Source organism: Salvelinus namaycush, chromosome 42 (assembly GCF_016432855.1).
Source record: "Salvelinus namaycush isolate Seneca chromosome 42, SaNama_1.0, whole genome shotgun sequence".
In the NCBI taxonomy this organism is placed as follows: Eukaryota; Metazoa; Chordata; class Actinopteri; order Salmoniformes; family Salmonidae; genus Salvelinus; species Salvelinus namaycush.
In genome coordinates, this window is record NC_052348.1 from 18,158,046 (window position 1) to 18,174,730 (window position 16,685).

Here is a 16,685-nt window from a genome sequence, read left to right on the forward strand (position 1 = left end):
AAGAGCCAAGAACCCAGAACTTGCAACCTGTAATCTATTCTAGAACCTATAGGACAGGAGCCCAGTAAGTGTCAGACATACAGTAGACAATACATCAGTCCTATATCTATGGTGTAACTTAGGCTTGAAAAGTTCTGGTAACTTTCCCAAAATTCCCTGCTTTTCCAAAAACCTACTTTATTCCCCTCTGATTATGGGAATCTTCTAACTGGGATTTCTGGAAAACCTGGGAATTTTTGGAAAAGTTACCGGAATTTTGCAACAATAAGACAGCCTGCGCACACCGAAGAATCTCTGAGTTCAGCAGGCCAGCTAAAGAAGATCTCTGGTGTTCAGCAGGCCAGCTAAAGAAGATCTCTGGTGTTCAGCAGGCCAGCTAAAGAAGGTCTCTGGTGTTCAGCAGGCCAGCTAAAGAAGATCTCTGGTGTTCAGCAGGCCAGCTAAATAAGATCTCTGGTGTTCAGCAGGCCAGCTAAAGAAGGTCTCTGGTGTTCAGCAGGCCAGCTAAAGAAAATCTCTGGAGTTCAGCAGGCTAGCTAAATAAGATCTCTGGTGTTCAGCAGACCAGCTAAATAAGATCTCTGGTGTTCAGCAGGCCAGCTAAAGAAGGTCTCTGGTGTTCAGCAGGCCAGCTAAAGAAGATCTCTGGTGTTCAGCAGGCCAGCTAAATAAGATCTCTGGTGTTCAGCAGGCCAGCTAAAGAAGGTCTCTGGTGTTCAGCAGGCCAGCTAAAGAAGATCTCTGGAGTTCAGCAGGCTAGCTAAATAAGATCTCTGGTGTTCAGCAGACCAGCTAAATAAGATCTCTGGTGTTCAGCAGGCGAGCTAAAGAAGGTCTCTGGTGTTCAGCAGGCTAGCTAAAGAAGATCTCTGGTGTTCAGCAGACCAGCTAAATAAGATCTCTGGTGTTCAGCAGGCCAGCTAAATAAGATCTCTGGTGTTCAGCAGGCCAGCTAAATAAGATATCTGGTGTTCAGCAGGCCAGCTAAAGAAGGTGTCTGGTGTTCAGCAGGCTAGCTAAATAAGATCTCTGGTGTTCAGCAGGCCAGCTAAATATGGTCTCTGGTGTTCAGCAGGCCAGCTAAAGAAGGTCTCTGATGTTCAGCAGGCCAGCTAAAGAAGGTCTCTGATGTTCAGCAGGCCAGCTAAAGAAGGTCTCTGATGTTCAGCAGGCCAGCTAAATAACATCTCTGGTGTTCAGCAGGCCAGCTAAATAAGATCTATGGTGTTCAGCAGGCCAGCTAAAGAAGGTCTCTGGTGTTCAGCAGGCCAGCTAAATAAGATCTCTGGTGTTCAGCAGGCCAGCTAAAGAAGGTCTCTGGAGTTCAGCAGGCCAGCTAAAGAAGATCTCTGGTGTTCAGCAGGTCAGCTAAAGAAGATCTCTGGAGTTCAGCAGGCCAGCTAAATAAGATCTCTGATGTTCAGCAGGCCAGCTAAATATGTTCTCTGGTGTTCAGCAGGCCAGCTAAAGAAGGTCTCTGATGTTCAGCAGGCCAGCTAAAGAAGGTCTCTGATGTTCAGCAGGCTAGCTAAATAAGATCTCTGGTGTTCAGCAGGCCAGCTAAATAACATCTCTGGTGTTCAGCAGGCCAGCTAAATAAGATCTCTGATGTTCAGCAGGTCAGCTAAAGAAGATCTCTGGTGTTCAGCAGGTCAGCTAAAGAAGATCTCTGGAGTTCAGCAGGCTAGCTAAATAAGATCTCTGGTGTTCAGCAGGCCAGCTATATAAGATCTATGGTGTTCAGCAGGTCAGCTAAAGAAGATCTCTGGAGTTCAGCAGGCCAGCTAAATAAGATCTCTGATGTTCAGCAGGCCAGCTAAATAAGATCTCTGGTGTTCAGCAGGTCAGCTAAATAAGATCTCTGGTGTTCAGCAGGCCAGCTAAAGAAGATCTCTGGAGTTCAATGCGGTTGTGTTCTGAATGAGTGAACCCAATCCTTTCCCTTCACAGTTTGATTGACAAATTAATTGACAAATGGATGTTTAATCACATGCCACAGCTGGCAGCCGCTGAGCTGGAGTCAGCCCATGATTCACTGAGTGTAAAGAAACAGTTTTAGGTTATTTTCGGTTCAATACATGATGCTACAACCACTATGTTCAGTGTTCAATACCTCATGCTACAACCACTATGTTCAGTGTTCAATACCTCATGCTACAACCACTATGTTCAGTGTTCAATACCTCATGCTACAACCACTATGTTCAGTGTTCAATACCTCATGCTACAACCACTATGCTCAGTGTTCAATACCTCATGCTACAATCCCTATATTCAGTGTTCATTGACTTATGGGACTTCATCCTAGGAGTAAAGGATCGAGGCTAATACTGTGAGGAAAAGATAGGATGTGAGAGAGCGGAAGAAGAGAGAGAGACAAAGAGAGGGAAAGAGAGTGAAATACAGAGACAGACAGGCAGGCAGCCGGAGGACACAGAAGCAGATAAACAACAATCCGGTAACAGCGATCGACCTTTAGTGAGCGAGGAGGCCCAGGAATTCTGTCAAGAACCACCTCCCCGAGGGCATCAACAAGCCCGGTCGTTTCCATGGTTACCACAGCGCTAGCGCGACAGTGGGGGAGGATGATTATTATTGTTATTTGGGGCTGCTAATAATTGTCCTGTTACACAAGTGTGTAATGAAAATGTGTTTCTTGCATATCCCAAGTCCCCCTGAGACACCCGCATAGAGTGGGTTCTCAACCAGGGTCACCATTGTACAGTGCCCCTCGAGAAATTAGGTTTCAGTGCGTTGCTCAAGGGCACAGCAACAGATTTAACACCTTGTCAGCTCCAGGTATTCCAACCAGCGGCCTTTCGGTTACTGGCCCAATGCTCTAACCTCGAGGATACCTTCCACCACAATGATTATGGTGATGGTGATAAGGAGTGATGATGGTGATGAGGCGACAGCTAGGTTAGGTTACAGACTACTGGCTTGACTTGGCTGCTTCACAGACAGTCGCCCTACAGCCAGTGTGGCCAGATGCTCAAACATCCCTGAGCACCAGAGGCACAGACCAAACCAATCCATTCTGCTTTTGTACCCAGGCAGGCTGTGCCCTGTGGTGCTGCCTCAGGGGGTGGCTAACCCTTCTGTGGTGTGGCCGGAAGATTGGGAGATGGAGGAGAAATGTACCATCTCTGACCTTTTACGTTAAATCACTCTGGAATATAACATCTGTACATTTGGCAATGGTACAACTACAGATGTCGGATCTTAATTTGACCCGTTTCGTCACAGGAGGAAGATAATCCTGCAGCAGGAGGATTTGAATATCTGAAGAAGTATTTAGATTCGCTGCCAGGGGGGCGTTTGTATACAATGCAGTACCGTACCTACATTGTACTTTAGACTGCAGGTCCACTGGCATCCAGTTCAAGTAGCCTATGTAGGCTACGTGCAGGCTACAGCGCGTCTTGTGTGAATTCTTATGTGGATGCAAGCAATAGGCAGAATCAATTATTGTTGGCCTCTGGTGCCTGTGTTTTCCAGCAGTTATTACCGTGGACCCTCGCACACATTTGCCAGAGTTTGAATCCAGTCCGCTGCCCTTTGACCTTCCCTGTCTTTTCAACACTGTTCTATCTCTTCAAAAAAAGAGTGGGTGCTCCACTCCTTAAAAAAATTATAATTGGACAAATAAGATGTTGATTGTGACCGCACGTCCAACATAAAACATGATTATAAATAATACAAGGTAGGCTAAATTGATTCATAGAACATGCGCAGACCTGCCAAGCAACAATAGATGCTATGCTAACTGATATATAAAGCAACAATAGATGCTATGCTAACTGATATATAAAGCAACAATAGATGCTATGCTAACTGATATATAAAGCAACAATAGATGCTATGCTAACTGATATATAAAGCAACAATAGATGCTATGCTAACTGATATATAAAGCAACAATAGATGCTATGCTAACTGATATATAAAGCAACAATAGATGCTATGCTAACTGATATATGCTAACTGATTCCACCTGTGAAAGAGAAAACAAACAAATAAATAGAAAACAAACTCAGTGCTGAGATATCTGAGGTGGAAATTAAAAACTTCAGAGGACTTAAGAATACATTGCGAGTGTGCTGTTTCACTTTTGATTAATGCACTGAATGAGTGAAGGAGTTTCACCATCGGATCTGTCATTGTTAAATCATTTATATAACCTATAGCCTAGAGGTGTAGTGGTGCCTGGAGAAGTGGTTATGCTCTAATTTTGCAAAAACAAAATCCCAAAGCATCATGTGTTCAAAATTCAATGAGAAACAGTGACACATAACCCTCTGGATGACCTAAAATGATGAATCACATATAGGCCTTTCACAGTCACAGTCAGGCCTTTCACAGTCAGGCTTACCCAAGTTGTACTGTGCAAGTAGGTTAATAGTAGGCCTACTATTGAAACAGATCAACAGAGTCAGGTTTTCAAAGTCGCACTTTTGTTTTATAGAAAATCATTAAAATTGGATGTTCTAAATTCACAAAAATTCTTAATCCACGTTAGGAAACCACTTTTGAGGTCTGGGAAAACATTTGATTGTAGTTACCCTTCAATTCAAGTGCAGGCACCTAGCATTGTTGTTTGGTTAGCAGTGTTTCTGTAGCACATGAGATGGAGTTTGCAAAACAAATGGCCACTGGATTGATGAAAATAATTATGATATCATTCTGTCAGGTAAGCAGGCTAGTTAACATTTAATTGAGAAGGTTTTGGGGAAAGTCTTTCCATCTATCCACCAGAAGACGGTTAGGCCTACCATTAGCATCAACATATTTTTCCTGTTCCTTAATTGTTTGAAACCTGGATGTTTTACTTCATATTATGAGGCATGTCTTAGCTTGCTTTAAAGTAGCCTATAGTCATAGGAACTTGGTTTCTCTTGTTCTATTGGTTTTATTTAAACTTTATTTTGTTGTCTAGCAGGCATTATCCTGGTCACATTAGCATCCCATGATACTTGTTGCATCTTTAGATCTCCCCTATTTAAAAATGTTTACGGATATTTCCATCTCTGTCCATGACACCGCTCACATGTGCGTTGTGCATTTTAGAACAGTTTTTCCCTGCAAATTCCATGATGGAACATTCACAGTTAGGCCTACCACCATGTGCACATGTGAAGAAATAATACGTTATCAACATTTTAAGCGAAACATTCTGATCTGTTCCATCAGCCCTATTAATTGATACGGCATATACGTACAGTACACTACTATGATACGCATCATGGGGATTAAGAAGTGAGCATATGCAATGCCCACTGAAAAATAAGTGGGTATATGGTGGGTATATGGTGTAGCCTAAACCGGCATATACCCTCCACTACACCACTGCTATAGCCTACATTAGGGGGTATATGGTGGGTATATGGCGTAGCCTAAACCGGCATATACCCTCCACTACACCACTGCTATAGCCTACATTAGGCCCACAAGTTGACTGCATTTGTTTCAATGTTTTCAGGAAGTAAAACAAATACTCTAATAATTTACACATCAAAGAAAAGTGTCTCAGCTCAACGAAATCGTATTTGGATAGGCGCCAATGTAGGCTTTCAGTCCACAACAAGAATGACTTCAAATGCCTTTATCAAACTGAAAGTAGACTACAGTAGACCTATGCCACTGTAGCCGACGCATAACAGTTTAGCAATGGAATTTTCAGCTACTGTAAGGGCCATCCACACCAAAGACCATAACTATATTGACTAATTATTCATAGCCTAACTATTAAACACGGACAAGCATCCACTCTGGAGGAAAGTTTATCGTTCTACAGAAGGCCTAATTCTGTCAAATCAACTCAGCTTATTAACTCAGCCAGAGAAACTCAAACAGTATCCTCGTTTTTCATACCTTTCACTATGTGACAATGGATAGGCTAACGGGTAGCCTACGGAACGTACTGGAAAATAATCAGATAACAACGGTCCTATTGCAGCAATTGATGTTACTAGATTATCGCCAGTTGATGTCTCGTTAAACCATCAATGCAAGAAAAATTTCACCCTCACAGCTGATCTCAATTGCAACCATTATTATTCACCTCATTATCACTCCAGTCATTCAAGATGTGTTTTCCTTCTGGTTGGTATTATTATCGTAAAAACGAACAGCCTCGGGGCGATTTATTTATTTGACAAGTATTCTGTACAATAGAAATAAAGTATTTCCTCGTTTACAATGGCGATTTACCCAGCACTTGTCTAAATGGAAACTGTAGCGTACTGCTATTGTTTTTATTTGTTTCCTATTTAAACTATGTTGTTATCCATTAAATACAACTGTCTTTCAAATACAAGTGTCTGGTATGGCCATTTCTTATCAAGATCTGGGGAAATATATCCCTGGATAGTCCATATTGAAATGTTTTACTAAATCAAGTCAATCAGGAGTTATTTGTGCCAGAAGGGCGTGGGCCTGAATCAAACCCATGCAGACATGGTAGGCCTATATGTGCATGCTGAAGGCAGCGGCCATAACCACTAGATCAGCCCAGGCCACGATTTAATACAGCCCGACAGGATGCTCTCAATGGTGCATCTGTAAAAGTTTATGTGGGTCTCAGGGTCCAAGCCAAATTTCTTCAGCCCCCTGAGGTTGAAGAGGCGCTGTTGCGCCTTCTTCACCACACTGTCTGTGGACCATTTCAGATTGTCAGTGAAGTGTACGCCGAGGAAGCTTTCACCTTCTCCACTGAAATCCCGTCGATGTGGATGGAGGTGTTCTCCCTGTGCTGTCTCCTGAAGTCCATGATCAGCACCTTCATTTTGTTGACGTTGAGGGAGAGGATATTTTCCTGGCACCACTACGCCAGGGCCCTCACCTCCTCCCTGTAGGCTATGATTGAGTTGGAGGCGTGATGATTGAGTTGGAGGCGTGTTTGGCCACGCAGTCATGGGTGAACAGGGAGTACAGGAGGGAGCTGAGCACGCACCCTTGTGGGCCCGCTGTGTTGAGGATCAGCAGAGGGTGTCACACCCTGATCTCCCTCCAGGAGGAGACAATCACCTTGCCCATCTTCCCCATTATCCCCTGTGTATTTATACCTGTGTTCTCTGTTGGTCTGTTGCCAGTTCATCAAGTTTGTTCAAGTCAACCAGCATTTTGTGTCTCACCTCCTGCTTTTTCTAGTTTCTGTTTTCTTGCCCTCCCAGTTTTGACCCTTGCCTGTCCCTGACCCTGAGCCTGCCTGCCGTCCGGTACCAAGGAAGGTGATGAAGGTTTTTGATGCCCCACTCTCTGGGAGAGAAGCTGCTCAGAAGCTAATCTAGCATGCCCGCACAGTGGTCGACTATGCGGTGGATTTCTACACATTGGCAGCGGAGAACCCGGAAGCATTGTTCGACTTGTTCCTGCACGGCGTCACGGAGGAGGTTAAGGACGAGCTTGCGGCTCGGGAGTTGCCCACGGATCTTGACTCCCTCATCGCTTTGACCATCCGCATTGATGGGCGTTTGCGGGAACAATGGATGGAGAGGGAATTCAACGCCACTCACACATCCAGGGAAACATACACCTCCACTTTTCTTCTTCCCGAGAGTTCTCTACTCCTGTCTGCGAGATGTACTGAGAACCCAGCTGGATGTATGGACAGGACAGTATTTCCAGAGAGTGCCATGATTCCGTGAAACAGAGTATGATACTTATTTTCCACCATAATTTGCAAATAAATTCATAAAAAATCCTACAATGTGATTTTCTGGATTTTTTTTCTCATTTTGTCTGTCATAGTTGAAGTGTACCTATGATGAAAATTACAGGCCTCTCTCATCTTTTTAAGTGGGAGAACTTGCACAATTGGTGGCTGACTAAATACTTTTTTGCCCCACTGTATACAGAACCAGTCCAAAGTTTGTGGTTTTATTTTTTATTTGTACTATTTTCTACATTGTAGAATAATAGTAAATACATCAAAACTGTGAAATAACACATATGGAATCATGTAGTAACCAAAAAAGTGTTAAACAAATCAAAATATATTTTAGATTTTAGATCTTCAAAGTAGCCACCTTGATGACAGCTTTGTACACTCTTGGCCTTCTCTCAGCCACAGCTGGGTTGGGGCGGCAGGTAGCCTAGTGGTTAGAGCATTGGGCCAGGAACCAAAAGGTTGCTGCATCAAATCCCTGAGCTGACAAGGTAAAAATCTGTTGTTCTGAACAAGGCAGTTATGGCCTTTCCCCCATAGGCCGTCATTGTAAATAATAATTTGTTCTTAACTGACTTGCCTAGTTAAATTAGGGCTATGAGTTCAACTAATCCTAAACCATCTCAATTGGGTTGAGGTCGGGTGATTGTGGATGTTTTTTATTTTATTATAATTATACATTTTTTTACCCTTATTTTACCAGATAAGTTGACTGAGAACACATTCTCAATTACAACAACAACCTGGGGAATAATTACAGGGGAGAGGAGGGGGATGAATGAGCCAATTGGAAGCTGGGGATGATTAGGTAAATCAGCTTTCAGTTTTCTTGCACCTTATTTGTGGAACAATCTCCAAAATGTTCTTACATTTGATGTTCTGGTGCCTCTAGGTCAATTCAGAAAGCTGATTGATGACCTTATTACTGATGAATGTGTTTGTTCTTTGTGACCGTGTTTTTCTTTCTGCATTTTGTATTTCTATTTTGATGTGTGTACTTTCTGTATTGTATTTAATTCAGGGCTCATCTGTAAAAGAGACCTTGGTCTCAGAATTACTCCCTGATCAAAATAAAGGTTCAATATTTTGTTTATTTTTTATTAGGTGGCCATGATGGTATGAGCTGCAATGTACAGTATATACATTTGCTTGATTATTAATGTTATCCAGTACAGGACAGACAATGTGTTATAACTGCGTTATCTCTGATTCTGATTTATGAGTTTATTCAATATCAAGTAGTGTCCTGGTAGCGTTCCAAGCAGAGATAAATTCTGCAGAAGTATGGAGTTAGGGCTATGTCTCCATCCCAAATGGCACCCTATTCCCTAAGTAATTCACTACGTTTGATCAGGGCTCATTGGGCTCTGGTGAAAAGGCTGCCAACATTTGCCTGCCAACATTTAGCATAAAATTGACTAAATCCTTAAATCTGTATTAATCCTGTTAGCCTCATGAAAGAAGACACAGTAATCTCCTGTGAGGTGAGACTTCAGACAAACAGACAGACAGACCCTGTCACACGTCTGATTCCACACACACACACACACACACACACACACACACACACACACACACACACACACACACACACACACACACACACACACACACACACACACACACACACACACACACACACACACACACACACACACACACACACACACACACACACACAGTATGTAGAAATGTGTTGTGAGTGTATTGTAGCCACCTCCTGTCCTTCATTTATTTTCAATTGTAAGAGGTGATGAACTTTGCAGAAAAGGAGAAGGCCAGAGAGCTTTGTGAACTGCTGTGATAGATACTTAGATAGAGAGAATCAGGTGATCCTATCTACTGGGGCCTGCCTTACCTATTCCAAAGGGCTGGCTGAGGCACTCCCATTGAAAGACTGCAGGATTCAAGCACCATTCATATAATTCAGTTTGGAATGGAACTGATGATAACCCTAATATTGTGGGTTTCTAATCCACCCAGGGTTAAATCTGTTCAATACTGATGAAAACCTTTCACTATAAATGGAATTGGCTTTGCTCAGACAGTGGGCTTTCCAACTCTGTATTCATGAAATCTCTTAGTTTCCTTCTCTATTTCCATTTCTCTATCTCTTCCTCTTTTTCAACCCTCTCTCCACCTCTCTTTATCAGTCTCTCTCTCTCTCAATCTCTCACTTTCTCTCTCTCCCACCATTGCTTGAGCTGTGATAGACAGCACTTTAACGATCTAGACTCAGAATCCATCTCAGGGAGGCACACATGACATCCTCAGAGAGAGAGGGAGAAAAAGAGAGAGAGAGGGAGAAAAGGAGAGAGAGACTGAGAAAAGGAGAGAGAGACTGAGAAAAAGAGAGAGTTGAATGGAGAGAGAGAGAGTGAGAAAGAGAGATGAAGAGAGAAGTATAGGCAGAGACCGAAAGACAGAGATGGACAGACAGAGAGCTGTATTTGTCCATACTATCTAATGGGGAAAAAACACAGAGAGCTGTATTTGTCCAAACCGTCTACTGGGGAAAAGACACAGAGAGCTGTATTTGTCCAAACCGTCTAATGGGGTAAAGACACAGAGAGCTGTATTTGTATTTGTCCATACTGGGGCGGCAGGGTAGCCTAGTGGTTAGCGTGTTGGACTAGTAACCAAAAGGTTGCAAGTTCAAATCCCCGAGCTGACGAGGTACAAATCTGTCGTTCTGCCCCTGAACAGGCAGTTAACCCACTGTTCCTAGGCCGTCATAGAAAATAACAATTTGTTCTTAACTGACTTGCCTAGTTAAGTAAAGATAATGGGGTAAAGACAAAGAGAGCTGTATTTGTCCATACTGTCTAATGGGGTTAAGACACAGAGAGCTGTATTTGTCCATACTGTCTAATGGGGTTAAGACACAGAGAGCTGTATTTGTCCATACTGTCTAATGGGATACAGATAACTTATCTTCTGGTGCCGACAGAGATGGCTTCTTCTCGTTCCTATGCAGTATTTTGTTTTTTTATGTGTTATTTCTTACATTGTTACCCCAGGAAATCTTAGGTTTCATTACATACAATCGGGAGGAACTATTGGATATAAGAGCAACGTCAACTCACCAACATTACGACCAGGAATACGACTTTCTTGAAGCGGATTCTCTGTTTGGTCCACCACCCAGGACAATGGATAGGATCGCAGCTGGCGACCCAAAACCACGTGTGATCATAACAACATACAGGAACTCAAGTCCTTTTGTTCACCTGACCTATAATTCCTTACAATCAAATGCCGACAGCATTATCTACCAAGAGAATTCTCTTCGATCATAATCACAGTCGTGTATATCCCCCCCAAGCAGACACATTGACGGCCCTGAAAGAACTTCATTTGACTATGTAAACTAGAAACCACATATCCCAAGGGTGCATTTATTGTAGCTGGGGATTTTAACAAGGCTAATCTGAAAACATGGCTCCCTAAATTTTAATCAGTATATCGAATGCGCGACCCGGGCTGGCAAAACCCTGGATCATTGTTATTTTAACTTCCGCAATGCATATAAAGCCCTCCCCTGCCCTCCTTTCGGAAAATCTGACCACGACTCCATTTTGTTGATCCCAGCCTATAAAAAGAAACTAAAACAGGAAGCGCCTGTCATGTTTTGTCATTGATTATCAGGTCTTGTCCCTGTGCTTCCCTTCTATTCGTTTCCCTCTGCTGGTCTTATTAGGTTCTTTCCCTCTTTCTATCCCTCTCTCTCCCCCTCCCTCTCTCCCTCTCTCGCTCTCTCTCTCTATCGTTCCGTTCCTGCTCCCAGCTGTTCCTCATTCTCCTAACTACCTCATTTACTCTTTCACACCTGTCCCCTATTTTGCCCTCTGATTAGAGTCCCTATTTCTCCCTCTGTTTTCCGCTTCTGTCCTTGTCGGATCCTTGTTTGATGTTTGCTGTTCTGTGTCCTTGTTCCGCCCTGTCGTGTTTTTGCCTTCTTCAGATGCTGCGTGTGAGCAGGTGTCTATGTCAGCTACGGCCTGTGCCTTCCCGAAGCGACCTGCAGTCTGTGGTCGCGTCTCCAGTCGTTCCTCTCTACTGACGAGAGGATTTCAGTTTTCCTGTTTTGTATTTACCTAAGATAATATCCAGGAGTATCGTTTTTGTTTAAGACTGGAATAAAGACTCTGTTTCTGTTAAGTCGCTTTTGGGTCCTCATTCACCAGCATAACAGAAGGATCCGACCAGTAATGGACCCAGCGACTACGGATTCTCGCAACACTGCCATCGAGATCCAGGGAGCAATGCTCGGCAGACACGAGCAGGAATTGTCTGCTGCTCGTCATGCCGTTGAGACCCTGGCCGCTCAGGTCTCCAACCTCTCAGGACAGTTTCAGAGTCTTCGTCTCGTGCCACCTGCTACTTCCTGGTCTTCCGAGTCTCCGGAACCTAGGGTTAATAACCCACCATGTTACTCTGGGCAACCCACTGAGTGCCGCTCCTTTCTCACCCAGTGTGATATTGTGTTCTCTCTCCAGCCCAACACATACTCAAGAGAGAGAGCTCGGATCGCCTACGTCATATCACTCCTTACTGGTCGGGCTCGGGAGTGGGGCACAGCTATCTGGGAGGCAAGGGCTGAGTGTACTAACGATTATCAGAACTTTAAAGAGGAGATGATACGGGTTTTTGATCGTTCAGTTTTTGGGAAGGAGGCTTCCAGGGATCTGGCTTCCCTATGTCAAGGTGATCGATCCATAACGGATTACTCTATAGAGTTTCGCACTCTTGCTGCCTCCAGTGACTGGAACGAGCCGGCGTTGCTCGCTCGTTTTCTGGAGGGACTCCACGCTGAGGTTAAAGATGAGATTCTCTCCCGGGAGGTTCCTTCCAGCGTGGACTCTTTGATTGCACTCGCCATCCGCATAGAACGACGGGTAGATCTTCGTCACCGAGCTCGTGGAGGAGAGCTCGCGTTAACGGTGTTCCCCCTCTCCGCATCTCAACCATCTCCTCCCACCGGCTCAGAGACTGAGCCCATGCAGCTGGGAGGTATTCGCATCTCGACTAAGGAGAGGGAACGGAGAATCACCAACCGCCTTTGCCTCTATTGCGGTTCTGCTGGACATTTTGTTATTTCATGTCCAGTAAAAGGCCAGAGCTCATCAGTAAGCGGAGGGCTACTGGTGAGCGCTACTACTCAGGTCTCTCCATCAAGATCCTGTACTACCTTGTTGGTCCATCTACGCTGGTCTGGTTCGGCTGCTTCCTGCAGTGCCTTGATAGACTCTGGGGCTGAGGGTTGTTTTATGGACGAAGCATGGGCTCGGAAACATGACATTCCTCTCAGACAGTTAGGGAAGCCCACGCCCATGTTCGCCTTAGATGGTAGTCTTCTCCCCAGTATCAGATGTGAGACACTACCTTTAACCCTCACAGTATCTGGTAACCACAGTGAGACCATTTCCTTTTTGATTTTTCGTTCACCTTTTACACCTGTTGTTTTGGGTCATCCCTGGCTAGTATGTCATAATCCTTCTATTAATTGGTCTAGTAATTCTATCCTATCCTGGAACGTTTCTTGTCATGTGAAGTGTTTAATGTCTGCTATCCCTCCTGTTTCTTCTGTCCCCTCTTCTCAGGAGGAACCTGGTGATTTGACAGGAGTGCCGGAGGAATATCATGATCTGCGCACGGTCTTCAGTCGGTCCAGAGCCAACTCCCTTCCTCCTCACCGGTCGTATGATTGTTGTATTGATCTCCTTCCGGGAACCACTCCCCCTCGGGGTAGACTATACTCTCTGTCGGCTCCCGAACGTAAGGCTCTCGAGGATTATCTGTCTGTTTCTCTCGACGCCGGTACCGTGGTGCCTTCTTCCTCTCCCGCCGGAGCGGGGTTTTTTTTTTGTTAAGAAGAAGGACGGTACTCTGCGCCCCTGCGTGGATTATCGAGGGCTGAATGACATAACGGTTAAGAATCGTTATCCGCTTCCCCTTATGTCGTCAGCCTTCGAGATTCTGCAGGGAGCCAGGTTCTTTACTAAGTTGGACCTTCGTAACGCTTACCATCTCGTGCGCATCAGAGAGGGGGACGAGTGGAAAACGGCGTTTAACACTCCGTTAGGGCATTTTGAATACCGGGTTCTGCCGTTCGGTCTCGCTAATGCTCCAGCTGTCTTTCAGGCATTAGTTAATGATGTACTGAGAGACATGCTGAACATCTTTGTTTTCGTTTACCTTGACGATATCCTGATTTTTTCACCGTCACTCGAGATTCATGTTCAGCACGTTCGACGTGTACTCCAGCGCCTTTTAGAGAATTGTCTCTACGTGAAGGCTGAGAAGTGCGCCTTTCATGTCTCCTCTGTCACATTTCTCGGTTCTGTTATTTCCGCTGAAGGCATTCAGATGGATCCCGCTAAGGTCCAGGCTGTCAGCGATTGGCCCGTTCCTAAGTCACGTGTCGAGTTGCAGCGCTTTCTCGGTTTCGCTAATTTCTATCGGCGTTTCATTCGTAATTTCGGTCAAGTGGCTGCTCCTCTCACAGCTCTGACTTCTGTCAAGACGTGCTTTAAGTGGTCCGGTTCCGCCCAGGGAGCTTTTGATCTCCTCAAGAAGCGTTTTACATCCGCTCCTATCCTTGTTACTCCTGACGTCACTAAACAATTTATTGTCGAGGTTGACGCTTCAGAGGTGGGCGTGGGAGCCATTCTGTCCCAGCGCTTCCATTCTGACGATAAGGTCCATCCTTGCGCTTATTTTTCTCATCGCCTGTCGCCATCGGAACGCAACTATGATGTGGGTAACCGCGAACTGCTCGCCATCCGCTTAGCCCTAGGCGAATGGCGACAGTGGTTGGAGGGGGCGACCGTCCCTTTTGTCGTTTGGACTGACCATAAGAACCTTGAGTACATCCGTTCTGCCAAACGACTTAATGCACGTCAAGCTCGTTGGGCGTTGTTTTTCGCTCGTTTCGAGTTCGTGATTTCTTATCGCCCGGGAAATAAGAACACCAAGCCTGATGCCTTATCCCGTCTCTTTGGTTCTTCTGTGGCTTCTACCGACCCCGAGGGGATTCTCCCTGAGGGGCGTGTTGTCGGGTTGACTGTCTGGGGAATTGAGAGACAGGTAAAGCAAGCACTCACTCACACTGCGTCGCCGCGCGCTTGTCCTAGTAACCTTCTGTTCGTTCCTGTCTCTACTCGTCTGGCTGTTCTTCAGTGGGCTCACTCTGCCAAGTTAGCTGGCCACCCCGGCGTTCGGGGTACGCTTGCTTCTATTCGCCAGCGGTTTTGGTGGCCTACTCAGGAGCGTGACACGCGCCGTTTCGTGGCTGCTTGTTCGGACTGCGCGCAGACTAAGTCAGGTAACTCTCCTCCTGCCGGTCGTCTCAGACCGCTTCCCATTCCTTCTCGACCATGGTCTCACATCGCCTTAGACTTTATTACCGGTCTGCCTTCGTCTGCGGGGAAGACTGTGATTCTTACGGTTGTCGATAGGTTCTCTAAGGCGGCACATTTCATTCCCCTCGCTAAGCTTCCTTCCGCTAAGGAGACGGCACAAATCATCATTGAGAATGTGTTCAGAATTCATGGCCTCCCGTTAGACGCCGTTTCAGACAGAGGCCCGCAATTCACGTCACAGTTTTGGAGGGAGTTCTGTCGTTTGATTGGTGCTTCCGTCAGTCTCTCTTCCGGGTTTCATCCCCAGTCTAACGGTCAAGCAGAAAGGGCCAATCAGACGATTGGTCGCATATTACGCAGCCTTTCTTTTCGTAACCCTGCGTCTTGGGCAGAACAGCTCCCCTGGGCAGAATACGCTCACAACTCGCTTCCTTCGTCTGCTACCGGGCTATCTCCGTTTCAGAGTAGTCTTGGGTACCAGCCTCCTCTGTTCTCGTCCCAGCTCGCCGAGTCCAGCGTTCCCTCCGCTCAGGTTTTTGTCCAACGTTGTGAGCGCACCTGGAGGAGGGTCAGGTCTGCACTTTGCCGTTACAGGGCGCAGACTGTGAGAGCCGCCAATAAACGTAGGATTAAGAGTCCTAGGTATTGTCGCGGTCAGAGAGTGTGGCTTTCCACTCGTAACCTTCCCCTTACGACAGCTTCTCGCAAGTTGACTCCGCGGTTCATTGGTCCGTTCCGTGTCTCTCAGGTCGTCAATCCTGTCGCTGTGCGACTGCTTCTTCCGCGACATCTTTGTCGCGTCCACCCTGTCTTCCATGTCTCCTGTGTCAAGCCTTTTCTTCGCGCCCCCGTTCGTCTTCCCTCCCCCCCCCCCCGTCCTTGTCGAGGGCGCACCTATTTACAAGGTACGGAAGATCATGGACATGCGTTCTCGGGGACGTGGTCACCAGTACTTAGTGGATTGGGAGGGTTACGGTCCTGAGGAGAGGAGTTGGGTTCCATCTCGGGACGTGCTGGACCGTTCGTTGATTGATGATTTCCTCCGTTGCCGCCAGGGTTCCTCCTCGAGTGCGCCAGGAGGCGCTCGGTGAGTGGGGGGGTACTGTCATGTTTTGTCATTGATTATCAGGTCTTGTCCCTGTGCTTCCCTTCTATTCGTTTCCCTCTGCTGGTCTTATTAGGTTCTTTCCCTCTTTCTATCCCTCTCTCTCCCCCTCCCTCTCTCCCTCTCTCGCTCTCTCTCTCTATCGTTCCGTTCCTGCTCCCAGCTGTTCCTCATTCTCCTAACTACCTCATTTACTCTTTCACACCTGTCCCCTATTTTGCCCTCTGATTAGAGTCCCTATTTCTCCCTCTGTTTTCCGCTTCTGTCCTTGTCGGATCCTTGTTTGATGTTTGCTGTTCTGTGTCCTTGTTCCGCCCTGTCGTGTTTTTGCCTTCTTCAGATGCTGCGTGTGAGCAGGTGTCTATGTCAGCTACGGCCTGTGCCTTCCCGAAGCGACCTGCAGTCTGTGGTCGCGTCTCCAGTCGTTCCTCTCTACTGACGAGAGGATTTCAGTTTTCCTGTTTTGTATTTACCTAAGATAATATCCAGGAGTATCGTTTTTGTTTAAGACTGGAATAAAGACTCTGTTTCTGTTAAGTCGCTTTTGGGT